Source organism: Osmerus eperlanus, chromosome 10 (assembly GCF_963692335.1).
Source record: "Osmerus eperlanus chromosome 10, fOsmEpe2.1, whole genome shotgun sequence".
NCBI classification, from domain to species: Eukaryota; Metazoa; Chordata; class Actinopteri; order Osmeriformes; family Osmeridae; genus Osmerus; species Osmerus eperlanus.
The window spans coordinates 5,232,774-5,248,258 of NC_085027.1; positions in this window are offsets into that span (position 1 = coordinate 5,232,774).

The following is a 15,485-nucleotide window of genomic DNA, read 5'->3' on the forward strand; positions in this document are numbered from 1 at the left end:
GGTCAGGCAGATGTTGTTTATGTGATTGTGTCGGAGCAATGTTATTCATTATGCGCCTCTGTGGTTGCGTAAGGACGAGTGTCTCTGCCTCGCTGAGCCACGCCCTGTCCCCCCGCAAATAGCACGCTATGTTGTCATTGTTGAGTTTCTTCTCTGTGGCAGCCACCGCTAAATGGCCCGACCAACGAGAGACACACGAACGCACGCTGGCAGTGCCCTTCATGTGGCTGCCCTGAGCTTTGTTTCCGATTACAAGACGTGATTTCATTTTTTTTTGTTCTCTTTTTTTCTTCCCTTTCCCTTCTCCCTTTCTTTTTCTCCGTGCATGGAGACTGTTTAACGAGTATAGGTTGGTCGTTTTTCTCAGGCTGTGCTGTGTGCAAAAGCCAACTCGAGATTTAGGCCTCACGGGTGCCCACGTGCGTGAAGTGTGTGGGGAAGGGGGGGGGGGGGCATTCCACTACCCACAAGAACCCATCCGCCACAGCCTCGATTTCCCCTCGACAGGAAACCTCTATTCAGTGTGTGCAAATCAGCTTACAACCCAATAGCTACAGGCTACGCTAAATCTCGACGCTTAGAACAGGGCAGGTATAACGCTTTCGAATGGGATTTGGATTGACATATTTAATGAGCACAGTGTTATTCAAAGACTTTTTCTCCATTTCTCTGTGTTTGGATGTGTGTGCTTTGCGTTCGCTGGAGGGAGTTATCTGTTCCGTCTGCTGGCATTTGATGGGGCCTCAGTTATTCCCTGAGGCCGGGGGCTAGGAGGACTGCTCGTCTAGACGCTCCCATCTTTAATGTGTAAAATGGCTCTCTGGCAGACTGGTGTAAGGTCCAGTGCCACAAGCCCCCTCTTCCAGCATCCTCTAGACACATCTCAGACAAGGTTTAGTGTGAGTGTGACTGGTGGGGTGGGCTACCATAACCTGACCCGTAGTCTTCTCTCTATCTCCCTGTCTTACACACACACACACACACACACTCAAAACACACACTCACAACAGAGGTCCCCTTGTGTTGTGTTATTATCAGCTGAGTGTTATTACCCTCTTTGCACTGGAAAATATGCCTTGATTTTCATCGACCCGTCTCAAATCAATGCTTTTAAAAATCTTAGACACCTTTTACTTAAGAGCAAAAGCATGCATTTTATGTTTTGACATGGTTGTATTGATTGGGGTGGCGGAGAAAGGGTGGAGGGGGGTTGCTGGGTGACCTCTCTGTCTCTCCCTCCCTCTTGATTTCATCTCTTTCATTTCATCCTCTTACTCCCTCCATCTCAAGATGTACCTTTCTCTATGTCTGTGCCTCTCTCTCTCTCTCTCTCTCTCTCTCTCTCTCTCTCTCTCTCTCTCTCTCTCTCTCTCTCTCTCTCTCTCTCTCTCTCTCTCTCTCTCTCTCTCTTTCCCCATCGTCTTCCATACCATTATATACCAGTGTCTGGTAACACTGCCATCCTTAATGGCTTTCCCCTGCTCCATCTGCACTATCCTTCTTCCCCTCCACCCCCTTTCTCTTTTCTCTCTCTCGCTCTCTCCCTCTTCCCCCCCTCTCTCTCTCCGTCTCTCTCTCTCTCCAGAGCCCCCTTGCTCTGTGCACTTTTCTCCACCAATCAATACTCTGTGCTCCCTGCCGACACCACCGTCACTCACATTTGGCCCGCTGATAAATTATGGATGGGCCTCTCACATCACATCTAAAATTTCTATTGTGTTTGTCAATGTGTGATCGATACTTCACCTCCCCTCATCCTCAAAGCTCGCTCGGCCCCCTTTACTCTTTCATCCCTATCTCCCCCTCTTTTTTTCGGGGGGGGGGGGTGTGTTCTTCTCTGGTTTTGTTTGTGTCTGATTTGGGTTTGTTCAAATGGAAGCTCCTCTGTCTGCAGTCTCCTGGGCTGGAGTGGAGCAGCAATCCGTAACAGACAACAGAGACTTTAATGTTTCAAATAAGAGGATCCGCCTTCACTCACCCCTCTCTCCCTCCCTCTCTCCCTCTCTCTCTCTCTCTCTCTCTCTCTCTCTCTCTCTCTCTCTCTCTCTCTCTCTCTCTCTCTCTCTCTCTCTCTCTCTCTCTCTCTCTCTCTCTCTCTCTCTCTCTCTCTCTCTCTCTCTCTCTCCCCCTCTCGCTTTTGTCTTCCCCTCGCCTCTCCCCTGCTCTTTCTTCTCGCCAACATGTCGTTAACATGTGTAGACATTGGCTTCAGACAAAATACCCGGGTTTGAGATCTGTGGTTTGTTGCCAGGTATGAATGTGAATCCCCTTTTGACACAACCACATATGTTTGCGTCCCTGCAGGCACCGTTCAGACCCGTCTCTACCCTCTCTACCTGCTCATTGGACAGAAACTGTTTACCCAGTAAACACTTAAATATATGTTGGTTATGAAAGGAAGTAAGAAGCAAAAGAATGTTCAGGTAAACCCATCCCTTAGCTGCCAATCCAGAATCGGATGATTGGTTTAGCCTACAGCTCCCTCTCTGACGCTCACACAACCACACAGCTAAATAAAAATACACACACCTAAACACGTACACGTGGACACACACTCATTGAAACACATAGACACCAACACAAACATACTCATAATCCAGCAGACACATACACACACACATACGCTCTCAAACTCCAACAAACACACACACTCTCACACACACACACAGACGGGGTCAGAGCGGTGTCGGTAATGTAATTTAAGTGGCGTTGGGCTTATCGCAGCCTCGGGCTCAGCTGTGGGCTCAGACACCGAGCGCTGGCAGCATCTCTCGCCAGCCCTCCCCTCCCACGTGCTTATGAGAGGAACAGTGTTGCCGTAGAAGTTCAGCACCATCTCTCCCCTCTTTTCCATGACCACTTAACCCCTGACCTGGCCCAGGGAGTACAGGGCTGGAATGTGTCTGTTGGGACTGGAGAGCAGCAGGAGCAGCCCTGTGTGTCTGGATCTCCACATAGATAGAGGATGGAAGAGCTGGAAGACTCAACATGGGCTCTGGGCCCTTTCAGACCCAGATCTCTTTCGCGATAATGAACCGGCTCGTGTGAGGTCGGACTTGGACTCGCTGGGCAGATTTCATGGTTCCGTATCCTTCCCCTATTTTAGGTGCATCCGTGTGTGTGTGTGTGTGTGTGTATGAAGTTGCTTTGTGAGTTCGGTGGTCTGCTCCTTGTCTGTCTGCGCCTCTGTGTGTGTGTGCCCTCCCGCCCCTGTCTGCACCTCCATGAGTGCCTACACCCCCCCCTACCTCTCCAGCACCCCCCACCCCCCCGCCCCCGGGGTGAGAATCCTCCAGCTCCTCTCAGCTGCCAGACACCCTCAGCCACGCCTCTGCTATACGCCCGGGTCCAGCGCCAACTCCAGCCGCCAGCACCAGCCCCCGGCCCTGTGAAAGACGAGTCGCAGGCAGCCACGGCAGGAAGGGGGAGAATGTCCTCCTCAGCAGGGTCAGCGTCTTGTCTCCGCGTCCGACCTCGGGGCAGGTCATTTCCCTGGAGCTCAGACCTTTTAATGATTCTCCCCAGGTCACATTTGAGTTAAAGGTGTTTGAAATGATGTTTCACCCTGTGAGATCATATTCGGCTGCGGCTGATACAGACCATTTAAAGTATTATGCTTGGTATTTTAGTTATATTTTACAGAGATATAGCGACATAGAACCAGCTGCCCCCCCCCCTCCCCGCCACCCCCCCCCCTCCCCAAATCCAATCCCCATGGGACAATTAGTATGTGGCGTGGCTGATTCATTCCATGTGATCGGTGCTTCCCACTGTACGTTTTGTCTCTTGTTTGACCTCTCCCGTCAGAGGTCACTCCTCACCCACCTCCCCTCCTCCCCCCTCACTCTGCATCTCTGTTCGTCCTCTTCAGGGCTGAGTCCTGTGGAAGAAGTGGTGTCATCCTCCACTCCCAACCTTCGGTTCGGATTTGCCTCTGAGCGTGTGCAGACGGCCTGATTTGTGTGACAAACACAAATGCCTTTAAATTCCCCCAGCCCCCGGCTCCTTACCCCACTCATACCTTGTAATGCATTATTCACATCCTCCTACAACCAGCCCCCCCCCCCCACCCTCAATCCTCACCCCCCCCCCCCCTCCTCCCCCAAATCCCTTCTCGGCTCTGGAAGGACAGCCGCACACGCCTCGGATGGCAGGAAATCCATACGCACTGACATCTTGCTTCAAACGGCAATTAACAGAAGCAGGAGGCGGATCTATTTTCTCTCATAATTGTTCTTAAGGGGAGGTGTTAATGATGTCATTATAAGGCAAGGTTAATTTCACCACAGGGGTTGGGGGGGGGGGGGGGGGGTTGTGGAGCTCCGAGGATAGAAAGGCTGGATGTGGTTATGGAAGAGATATGAGTTGGTTAGTCAAGAAGTTCAGGCTGCCTGATATGTCCAGGTTTAATCCACACCGTGCATGTTACAAATTAGGCAATCCTTTTTGGCTGTGTTTAATGTTGATAGCGGAGAACTCTAGAAGTCGGCTCATTGCGGGAGGCCGGCATGAAGCAGCATTGCCAACAGCTTCCTCTCTTCCGCTCTCAGTAAGGTCTTTATAAGGCCTCCTCTCTCTCTCCACTCCCTCCATCCTCTTCCTACTCGACAGGTGAGAATTATTTCCAACTGCCGTCCATGTGTCTTCCGTGTGAACGGTTCAGATCTCTGCAGGCTTATTGATTGTGTTGTCGTTGTTGTTATTTGACCTCGGTTGCCATGGCGCTGCGTACGTCGTCGCGCGAGGACGGATCGTCTTTGCATCGCCTCGGTGTCGTGCCGACGCATTAGCAAGCTCAGCACCCCCATGCTGGGTCTGGCCTCGGTCACAGGCCAGCCGTCCTCAGCACGTCGCCATGACGCCTCGCCACGACACCCCGCCGCCAGCCCAGACCGTCTCCGTCCTCCTCTTAAGAGTGAAAAACGAGAGCTGTCATGTTGTAATCGTGTAAGAACTGTGCACGGTGTCACTTTCTGCAATTAAGGGGAGGTGCTGTGACAGAGCGCGGTAAATCCAGGATAAGTCTGCAGCTATGAGGGGGTGTAGTGTCTCGGGTATGGTGTGTGTTTACGTGTGTGTGTGTGTATGTGTGGTTAAGTGTGTGGGTGTTTATGTGTGTGCGTGCATCGGTGTGTAAATGTGTGTGTCTTTGTGTATTTGTTGGTTCGGCTAAACAGGGAAGGGGTAAATAAGAAGAATGACTCTGGAGACTGGGAGATGTCAGACAGGCCATGGGAGGGTTAGGGATAGGTGGAGAGAGCCAGGAAAGGGTTAGGGTGGGTGGAGAGAGCCAGGGGACTGTTAAGGTGGGTGGAGAGAGCCAAAGAGGGGTTACAGAGGGTGTGGAGCACCAGAGGAAGAGGGCCAGGTAATGGTTAGGAAGGGTGGAGCGAGCCAGGGAGGGTAAGGTAGGCTGGGGGAGGGCCTCTGGGAGTTAGAAAGGATGGAGGGGGCAGGAGTGGGTGGGGAGGGTGGATTGTCTGGTAAGGTTGAAGAAGGCTGGGCTGCAGGCTATGCCTGGGAGGGCAGAGTGGTGCAGAGAAGGGTTGAGTGTTTAGATGTCGGCAGAGTGGGCTGAGGTTTGGGGAGGGCTCCAGAGGTGGCACAAGGCAGATCTTTGTGGGGGGAAGACAGATGAGGTGAGCAGGGCAGGCTGTCACTGACGCAGGAGTAATGACTGGGCCAGCCAGCTCCCTCCAAGCATTGACATTGTTTTACAGTTGTTTGGGTTTGGGCGGGCTGTGTCTTAATGAGGTGTTTGGAGAGTTGTGTTTGTGAGTGTGTGTGTGTGTGTGTGTGTTGGCATGCCGACGCAACTTTAGCTGCTCAATGAAATCTTATAGGGCCCCTGACAGAAGCACTCGCAAACACATACACATGCTACCTTTATCATATAACATAGGAAGCCTCTCCAATCTCAATACAGTCACAAATATAGCCATACAAACATACACAAACACACACACACACACACAGACACACAGGGAGCCTTGAAGAGGGCCAGAATTAGAGGGCATATCAGATTCCTCCTTAAACTGCATCCTTCGCACACGACAGTTCACGACACGCCACCATCATGCACAGAAGTCAAGTTTCACCCAGACCCCCAAACTCCCCCCCCCTCCCAGGACCTACGCCTCCTCCTTCCTTCCACGCAGTCATCAATTTACACCCCAAATAGATTGTGTCACTCGCGAGTTATTGATGTATAATGCATTTTCACCAGGGCGCTTTTTTTCTTTTAACATCATTGAAATCCTCTTTAATATTAAGCAGTCCACGTCGGCTTCTTTGTGACAGAATGAAAGCGGTACAGAGACGATCAAACAGGCGCTTGTTTCAGGTCACGTCTCCGCTGCGTCTCAGTCAGGAGCGCTCTAGAGAGGGCCGGGGGGGGGGGAAACCAGAACGCCACACATTCTGGGAGGAAGATATCCCTCCTCAAAAAACAACAGCAGACATCGCTACTTACTCCGCCCCGCCCCTCCCCCAGCCCACGGCCCAGAGGGCTGGAGGGAACGTGCCGGAAACGATACTCCCCATCGCAGCATCCCCCCGATGCTCCTAAAGAACCCGACCGATCGGTCGTGTCGCCGGTCGTCTTCGCCACGTCTTGCGTTCCTGCACCGTTTCGTTTGTTCCGGGAAGGGCCGTTCGACGGGACGCTCGGAGCGTGCCCTAGAATCTACTCAGGGCTATTTAAGCAAATGATCCCCTCTGCAAACTTTAATAGGAATCAAACAGTCAAAAAGAATGCTGCTCTGTAATCTGTGTGAGTGATGAGGCAGGACCCTGTAGTTTGTGGTGAATGTGTGTGTTCACAGACGGGGACTGGACTAGCACGAGGAACACCCATCTGTGAAAGCAGATTGACGGATACCACACAAGAACACACAAACACACCCACGTCCCCCACAAGTGGACCTGATACAACCGTGAGCAGATAAATGGACCTACTCTTCTCGCTTTTGACCAAACGTAGATTGATTCCTCGACCACCAAGACTGCTCGCTGTTGACGAACACACTCCAAACTCAAAGCCCCCCCCACCCCACCCCCTCCATCACACCCAATTCTGCCAAGAATTAGTTATGTTGTGTTCCACCAGATTTTTGACATATACACAGTCCGTATCCTTCACATGTTCGTACGGTCTTTATTTCTGATCTCTCCTCAGGAGACAGGACACATGTGACACCAGCGGACAGGGCCCAGATTGTGCGTGTGTGTGCGTGTGTGTGTGTGTTTGGGTGTGTGCATGAGCCTGGTACACTCCCAGCTTCCAGGTGTGTGTGAGAAGGGGGGGCTCTGTCAGTACCTCCTGCAGGCGGAGGGACATCTATCCCTGGGGACGATCACGCTGTCTCTCCCTGAGAGCTCAGCTTCATCCATACTTTGCTTTTGACAGGTTTAATAAACTCCCTGTACTAAGTCATTGTACAGACAAGCATGCCGCATGTACCATGACTTCGGCCTAATGGGGGGGAAAGGGATGTGGTGCTACTTATAAATCTGTAGGGAAGGTTGCAGCAGTAGGAGTGTGTTTCTCACCTTAGGGATAAGCTTTTAGGAACAAGGAGAGAGCTTCTGGAAGCTTTCCTTTCCTCCAAGTATTCTCATTGGTGTGTGGGTGTGTTTGTGTGAGTGTGTACCTGCATGCCTACACACTGTACATGGCTTTTATGTGCTTCCCATGTTTCATATGTATTCTGAGTGGCCATAATGATTGATTTTGAAGCGGTATACTGCAAAACACCGCAGGCCAACTAACGTGCTCAGGGACAACACAGACAAGCGCTCCGAAATATGACACAGCCTTCACGTCAAAAACCACTGCAAACAAGAAAGGAAGGGTGTCAGAAAGAAGATACAATCGTGTTTTGTGACTGCTTTCTTCCATCTTCTTCATTCTTTCTGTCTGTCTGTCTGTCTCTCTCTCTCTCTCTCTCTCTCTCTCTCTCTCTCTCGCTCTCTCTCTCTCTCTCTCTCTCTCTCTCTCTCTCTCTCTCCTTACAGCATGTTTCAGCAGCCTCTCCTCATGTCTTCCTCGTCACATTTCTCAATCTCTCAGCCCTGTGATAACCAGGGCCAGACTTGAAAGAAAGTCTTAAAGGATGCAGGCTTATACACTGTGCCAGATTTTGTTAAATAACCAGGAAATGTTGGTGCCAATTCATTGGTAATTGTCCCTTCTGGCACAGTGTGTTGAAAGTCTTGGAGCAGTCTAAGCTCAAGATCACTGCAAGTGTTAATCTTCTTATACTTAAGGTATCAGGTTTTCTTTTGATGTCGCTAAACATGTTGACTCCTATCTCTGCAGAGAAGGCAATCCAGACATAGCTAAGAGCAAGAGGAGTTTTGTCTGTTTTTTGAGCTACCAAGAATTCAGGATTGTGCTCCTCTTTCAAGGTTCATTATGGTGCAAAAAAAAAAGAAACAAACCTTGGAAGAGAAAGATCTAGAAGAAAAGAAGAGATTGGGCACTTGAGCTAAGTCTTCTTTCCTTTTGGACAGGTCCCGTTGAGTGTAAAACGGCACGTTAAATTTTGTATGAGGAGAAATCAGATTTAAATCTTTTGGGGGACTGACTGCTATAATACACACCGCTGCTGTTATTGGAAGCTGCTCTGTCAATTGCACTTTAAGATAAACAGCAAAGACAGCCTCTTTCGAAGGGTGAATAATTTAGTGTGTAATTAATTTGTTGGGCCCCTGGGCTTCTGCAGTGTGTGTGTGTGTGTGTGTGCGTGTGTGTGTGTGTTGGAGGTGTGTCTGATGCTGTCAGTGATGGGTTCTGTTCAGGTGTTGATGATGGTGACCACACAGAACCAGTCACTGGGGAATCTCCCCCAGGGACGCAGGTGGGGAGACCCAGTCAGTGAGCACCCGTCTGGGGCACCGAGCCCCAGGTACGCTGGGTCCCCCTCGGGTGCTCAGGTGAGCCTCCGTGATCAATCACTCACACTTGTTGTCAGGTTAGATTCTGGCTGCAGTCAGTCAGGCCCCAGGTGGTGGAGGATAGGTGCACAGGGCGTGAGACCGGGGCTAGCTGCCACATGTGGAACAACACTGATCCCCCACACAGGTGGAGATTTGTCAAGGGCTCAAGTCTAAGAGCTCATCTCTGAATTGTGTGTGTGTGTGTGTTTGTGTGCGTGCTGGTGGATGTGTGAATGTGTGAATGTTTGAATATATGTATGCGTGTCTACGCGGATGCATTCCTGTACAGATTGCGGTTATGTCTGCAGGGGGTGGGGGGGGGGGGGTTGTATCGTGTCAGTCTAGGTGTGGATGTTTACTAGAAGGCACACACGCAGGCCTAGAACACTGACAACATGAAGCGGTCCCCACCCCCAAACAGCCCCACCCCCAAACAGTCCCGTTCTCTCTCTCCCTCTGTCTTTTATTTCCACATTGTAGAACAAACTCCCTACACTGAGCAATCAAAAGCAAATGTCTGCCTTGCCTGGAGGGACTCTTTAAATGAGCGTCCTGGGAGATTTATGGTGGAGTTTAGAACTTAATTGTGTGGGTTTGTTATTGGAAAGAGACAGGTGTGGACTGAGCAGGGGCATGTTTTATCAATTTGGCTCTCTGTCTCTTTATGTATTTGAGGGTATTTGGTAATAAAAGCTGTGTTTTACTGTAATTCCACTTATGATTTAGTGGTGTATGTCTCTGGCAGGCCACGCATCAGTAAAGGCTCCCTCCCCGTGTGACTGTGTGTGTGTCTGTTTGTGTAACTGGACTGGTTTGAACCCCAGGGCAGGGGCCTGTTCATCTCAGTGCCACACAGCAAGCTCAGAGGGCCAGCAGGTTGGAGGCTGGGGGATTGAGGGTGAAGGCTGTTGAACAAAGTCACTCAAGACGGTGTTGGTCAGTTCAGAAACCGGATGTGTGACATTGTCTTTAAACCTCTGTGCTCGCACACAATCATACTAACATGGGCGTTTGGAAAACATACAGCATACAGTACGTATGCTGACAAAGCCATTCTTTAAAAGTTCTGACTTTTCAGACAAGGCCAAATGACTGGCAAACAGTCGTAGCCAGGGCTAGATTCTGGCCTGGAAGAGTGGACCGGTATTGGGTTGATAGACATCACTCAAAGCCCCTCCCAGCATGCAGGGTCACACCAAAGCTGGCACTGAGAGCTTTAACACACAGACGGCACTCACATTATCCAGCTAATGATGGAATTACAGTGCTGAGTCACCGTGTAGCTACATGTAAGCGCCGCGGAGAAGAGAGGGCGGCAATAGATTATCGTCTGAGAAAAGAGCCACTTTCCCAGGAAAAGCAGCTGTCATTGAGAAAGAGAGGGAGAGAGAGAGGAGAGACCGAGAGCAAGAGAGAGAGAGTAAGAGACAAAGGGTGAGGCAGGGAGAGAAGGAGAGAACGTAAACTCCTGAGAATGGAGGTTCCGAAACAGTGTAATTATGTCTCTATAAAACACTCACTACTGTCATTATCATTGAGTCATTCGTCCACGCTGGAGGAAGACTCTGTGTTTAAAGTGGAGTTCCATCACAGCCTGAGGTGGAGACAGCAGTTGACTGTTTACAGGAACAGCAGAAACTGCCTGTCCTTACACAGGCTGAGTCAATAAACAGGCCAAGTCAGTCATAGATGGACCAGTATGAGTGTATGTTTGTGTCTGTGTGTGCATGTAATTATGTGTGTGTGTGTGTGTGTGCACACAATGTAATGTGTCTGAGCTCTAATGCTGAGAGGCTGGAAGTGGGAGGCTGGTGACTGCAGGCCTCTCTGTTGCGGTGACTCTGTGTAAACTCTGCGGTCGCTGTGTTTTCTTACTCTTTGCTTTCAGAGCAAGCGTCTGAAAAGTTCATATTTTTAATGGCAACTCCGGAGGAGCCATAAATTCACAGGGTTGTATTTTTATCCCCTGTACATAATGAAAGTTCCAGAGGACAAAACAGTCCGAGGAGGGCGTGGTGAAGGGGAATGGGGCGGGTTCTGGGGGGGGGGGGGGGGGGTTGTTTGGGGGGGGGGGGGTTGTGGTTTGCTAACATAGGGTGCAACTCTAGTGGACGGGTATCCGTTTGGGGAAAAAGCAGTTCTGGGAAGTGTTCCCCCCGGCCCGAGCCCCTGATTATAAGAACGATTATTAGCGTCAACAACACGCAACATAACGGCCGCCTGCGCCGAGAGAAACCCAACCGAGGCGCGTCTGAAATATTCTCCAGCAAAATGGCTCCAAGTTCAATTACACGTTACAAGCCTTGTGACAGTTTCCATTGTGCAATGCTCACTCTAACAAGGCTGGGCGAAATCAGCCAGGCACTCCTGTTCGCACTGGAGTCGGTGTGCCGAGACAGGAGGGAATGGCTCTGGACAAGAGGCCCTCTTAACCATTCTATTATGGTAACACATACCGGTGGAGCAGCAGACACCTGAGAGAAGGCCAGAGGCCCTCCAGCGCTGCTCACCTCCCTCCAGTTCCACCCTCCTGCCTCCTGTACTTGACGGTTGTCAAACTGTTGTGGCTCTATTGCTATTGTGTTGATTGTGGGGAGCCAGAGCTTAAACCAGGGGAGATTATCTGCCGGGTTTGCTGCCCTGGGGTGTGGGCCTGTAATGGAGACAAAAACAGCCCTGGCTTTTAGCTCTGTTTGGAGGCGACAACGCGTCATTATACACTGATGACGTAATGCTCTTTATATGTATCTTACGTAAGATGTCATTATTAACTCTTGAACATAGTAACACATTTTCATACCGAATCGACCATGGTAGGATCACAATGGATCCATATAACCTCTCCTTCCCTTAGTGTCAGAGTTTGAGAGCGCGAGGCAGTGAGAGAGAGCGAGAGAGGGAATGAAGAGTGAATCCCCTGTTCAGTGAGATGAGTGTGGTGGCGATGGTGGTGGGAAAAGCTGGAACCAACCCTGTTAAAACACGAAAACATTCCCTCTTCAAACCACCGTGACTGAGTAGATTAGGCCCCATCCGCAGCAAAACAATCCTATTTCCCAAAGATATCCAGGGCATTTAATTCTGAAACAATGGCGGCTGGCGTGCGGCAACGCCTTTTATTGTGCCTCTTCATGGCTATTCTAGGAGTCACTGTACAAGTGAAGTCAATGAGCACTTCAATGAAACGCGTCGAGATGCACACCAAATAGATTTACGCCGCGCTTAATTATTCCCGCAGATGTTTCTCTCTTGTGTCTACACCCATTAAAGTGTAGAGAGTCGGGCTGAAGCCAGAGAAACACACGTGTTCTCCTGTAGCTGCCGAGCCACAGCCTTTGTAGAAGCCATGTCGCTCATCACACGCCGATATATCCATATTTCATCGGGACATGCATATTTTACAGTGCGATCCTCAGTGCGCCACTGCTTTGTTCGCGGGGGGGAAGGAGCGGGAGCGGGAGGGGGAGGGGGCGTGACGTTTGCGTGGGTTCGCCCCCTGACTGCGACCGGACAGACGGGAATGGGTTCTGACAGAGGGAGAAGAGGCTAGTTCTTTGATGGTGGTGGAGGAAGAGGGTCTCCGGACACACATGCTCCTCAGATGTGCTGTCACCCGTCAGCTCTGAGTGAGAGTCTCTCTCTCTCTCTCTCTCTCTGTCTCTCTCTCTCTCTCTCTCTCTCTCTCTCTCTCTCTCTCTCTCTCTCTCTCTCTCTCTCTCTCCTCGTGGTCACCGGCATTGCTGCGGCCCTGACAGGACAGGCTGACACGGATAGAGGCTCTTCCATTGCTGTGTCTTTGTGCTGTAGCGTTATGGACCATAAATGTTCACTTCCGTCAAGCTAGTTATTCTATCTATGAATTAGGACCTGTCTTTATTGAGCTGAAGAGGTTTCCTAACAGCTGTGAAACAAGACAGCAGTCTCATGGCCTCACCCAAATATGCATGTGTAGCAAACATGACTGTGTGTGTGTTTTTTTCCCTGTTAAAAAAGAAACTCCCAGCTTTGTCTGCATGGTTATGGCATTGTGGTTAAACCGTGCTGGAGACATGTTAATGTGTGTGTTCACATGAAACATAATGTCCAGTTGCAATTATAAAGCAAAAACGAGTGTCAGCCAATGTTTGTGTTGAAAAATAGGTTAGAGAGAGAGAGAGAGAGAGAGAGAGAGACAACATGTTCAAATTGCGCCTGATGGAGAAGAGAGTGAGAAGAATGAATGGCAACACTTGAGAGTGGAACCTAGCTGTCAAAGCGAGGGCCGGTGGGGGGTGTGGGTATGTCTGGTCGCCGTTCAGGGTATAACCCCCCCCACCACCACCACAGCCCCTCGACCACCACCTCCTCTAACCACTCCCAAGTCAAGTAGCTCCCCTTCCCAGCATTCCAAAGCCCGCCTCGACAGCAAAGCGCAGAGTTTGCGGCGAGGTTCACAGGAGCGACATCAAGCGTATCACTCACATCTAATAGGGCCGTGTGCTCATGCTTGCAGAGGGCTTGATCCCTCTGTGGTGTAAGGTGCTCCTGGCTGGCTTCTCCAGCCTCAGATGGGTTTACCCATAAACACTGTGGTGCTGCAGGTGACTGAAACTCTCCCGGCTGCGCCCTCAGTACAGTGTTGTTACGAGAGTGAAACAAACTTCTGACGTCGAGCCAGAGCGCTGGCTACACCCGAGGTGACCGACTTGATTGGCAGCTACATTAGAGAGCTTGTGTTGACGGAATAACATTGTACCCAGTGTTAACAACTATTGATACTATTTGAAAGCGGACTCTTGCGGCGCATATTAAGGAGCGATCGTATCCCGTTGGTACCTTCGTCATTTCTTGCACACACCCTCTCACTAACCCAAGTACACACTCACACAGCTAATCTTGTGTACACAGGAGTGAAGGTCTTTAACACCCCCTCATTGACCAGCTTCAGAGTTTACTAATGAAACAGGAATTCACAATCTCTCTGATGTTTGCTTTATTGATCGCAGACCAATGCTGCTTAATAGGTCCCCTAGCATCTGTGTCAAACACCGGTCCAATGATTGATCCACGCAGAGAGCAAACATACAAGCAGGCTCACACTCATCCTGACACAGTGATGAGTACTGGATCTGAGCCCTCCCCAAAAATGGAGCATGGAAGACAGAGAGATAGATTGGCGTAGATTAAGAAAAGGATATTTACCTTGAACTGTATGACTAAAACAGGTGTTGATTCCACGGGTATCCGATTGCCTTCAGTTTAAACGTGACACAACAAGACTCAAAACATATCCTTTGCTGTTTAAACACTACTACTCATTCATCCGAGGGGAGATCACATATCACATTACTCTATTGCCAAAACACTAAGTATGTCTGAAACTATTCCAAGATTATGGCCTGAGATAGCTCTGCTTCCCCCAACTGCCAGTACGCATACCCGCAACTCTGTCATTCAGGCTGAGAGAAATGGAGTGTGTGTGTGTGTGTTTATGTGTGTCGAAGACTATCCTTCCCACTTAACAGAATTTCATCATGCCAGCCTGCCTGTCTGTCTGCCTCTTAGCCTGCCTGCCTGCAGACATTCTGACTTCATTGAATATGAATTATACTGACAGCTAGACTTATTAATTATGCCTCAAGCAGCATAGCTTACCAGGCCACACAAAGCCCTCCTTTTTGAATGTAACCAAGTGTTTTTGCTATATGATGCCTCTTTTTTTATTAAGGGTATTCCTGTTTGAGGATGGACTCTGGATGATTATGTTTCATGGTTGTATGTGTACAATGTGTGTGTATATGAGAGTGAGAGAGAGAGATAGAAAGCTGTACACACTCATTATGGACTGCTGGGGTTCCCGAGGGACCCATAGACTCAGGAAGGAGGTTTTACAGATTGTGTGTGAAGCTTTATTTTAATTCCATGCCCCCCACCCACTCTTACATTCGTAATCACTCGCATCGACTGGAAATGGCAGAGGAAAGTGCCCCGGTACTGATGGGGGCCACTGTTTCAGTTCGACCCTCCACAACACTTACCTCATCACGTTTACTACAACCTGACAAGCTGATTTTTTTAGACTGTGTCCTCCAAAAAAGGACAGGTGTAGGACTCCCTCCCGCCCGAGCAAACATGGCTGTGTCCTGTTGGGTGTCATCATGGAGGAAAAAGAGCTCCTTCGCCCAAGGTCAAACGTTTTACTATTCAATCGATGGTTGGTAGCTTACAAATCATACATATTGATCAGAGTAATCATCACACGGAATGTAGGGCAGACCGTAAAATCATATGCACTTAGTCTTAATAGCCCATATTAAAAGCAATTATGCACACAAACTTGGACTGTCTACCAGTATGTATATTATGCAGTCCCAATACATCTTTTTTCAACACTTTTATCTATGCAATCCTGACCGTAAATCAGAAGCTCTACTTTCTATCGACTGCTTCAGGTGTAGGGCCAATGAACCCCCCTCCTCACACACACACACACACAAACCACCACCCCTCCTGGTTTGTGAAACTGAAGACCCCATGTCCTTGAGGGTAAGAACTGCCATATGACA